Genomic DNA, 1,178 nt, shown 5'->3' on the forward strand with positions numbered 1-1,178 from the left:
GCAGGAGGCAGGAGGACTCCTGAGGAGACTGAGCATGGGAAGAGAGGAAGGCGCGGGCAGGGGCGGTGGGGGGCGTAGAAGCCCCAGTGAGCCACCCTAGAATGGCAGACTTGGCTAGGCAGATGCCACCACGCCCTGAATGGCAGGCTTCAAGGAAGCTCTTGCGAGCGGGCCCCCTCTGCGTGCTGCACCCTGCAGGGCTGCCGTGCAGAAAGACAGAGCTGACATAACGAGGCAGGAAGGGCGAGTGGCCTGTGACGCGTGGAGAGCCAGGAAAGGAGAGTCCTTCCCTCTCCCAGGTCTCTGCCCCACCCGGATTTCCACGCTCCTGGGGTTGGAGGTCTTTGTGGAAGCAGGACAGAGGCTGTGATTCCCCGGGGCAGGGGGTGAGCACGGAGCACCAAGCTCTGGGCAGGGGTGGGGAACCAGCCCTCACTGGGCCTCTCATGGCTGCGCTGCTGCCATTTGGGGAGGAGGGACGTGTGGGGGAAGCCCGCTGGGACTTGTCCACCTTGTCCAACACTCGTGTCAGCCTGATCCATTTGCAAAGCCTGACTGAGTGACAGCGTCGTTCCCCAGACACTGGCCTTCCAGAGAAGGAGGACACCGGGGGTTTATAAACAAAGGGGAACTTTATCGAGCCCCAGGGCCATGCTGCTCAGGCAGGAGGCTGCCCTGCAGGGAGGGACCTTATTTGACCGTCTGGGGTGCAGGTCGTTGGTGTGGCCAGACGTCTTCTTGTGGCAGTTGATGGCAGGGGCTGCAGGCATGTGTGACACTCACAGCAGATCGTCCTGTCACAGATGTGACTCTGGGCAAGCTGGCCGAGGAAGGGCTCGATGCCGCCTCACAGATGAAGCTCCGGGAGAGGGGGTGCGCTCTGGAAGTGGCCATTGGAGAGAGTGTGGCCAGCTTCCAGCTGTCTGCCCGCACGTTTCCGGTGCTGTTCCCCAGGGGGGAGCCCTCCTCATCTTGGACTTTGGCCTTGACATTCTCGGCAGAGTCCCTGGGCTCGGCCTTGAGGGTGATGGTCTTGCCCGTCAGGCTCTTCACAAAGATCTGCATCTTTGCATCCACCAACCATCTGGCTGCTGGTCCACCCAGGCACCCACTACCCACCCAGGCACCCACTACCCACCCAGGCACCCACGACCCACCCCGCCACCCAGTCCACCCCC

General features: G+C 62.6%; 1 pseudogene; it reads right to left on the bottom strand.

Moving 5' to 3' along the window:
* Positions 1-614: 614 nt before the first annotated feature.
* On the bottom strand, positions 615-1,065 carry LOC114008863 (ubiquitin-60S ribosomal protein L40 pseudogene; annotated as a pseudogene).
* Between the last annotated feature and the right edge of the window lie 113 nt (positions 1,066-1,178).

Source organism: Tupaia chinensis, unplaced genomic scaffold (assembly GCF_000334495.1).
Source record: "Tupaia chinensis unplaced genomic scaffold, TupChi_1.0 Scaffold000407_1, whole genome shotgun sequence".
NCBI classification, from domain to species: domain Eukaryota; kingdom Metazoa; phylum Chordata; class Mammalia; order Scandentia; family Tupaiidae; genus Tupaia; species Tupaia belangeri.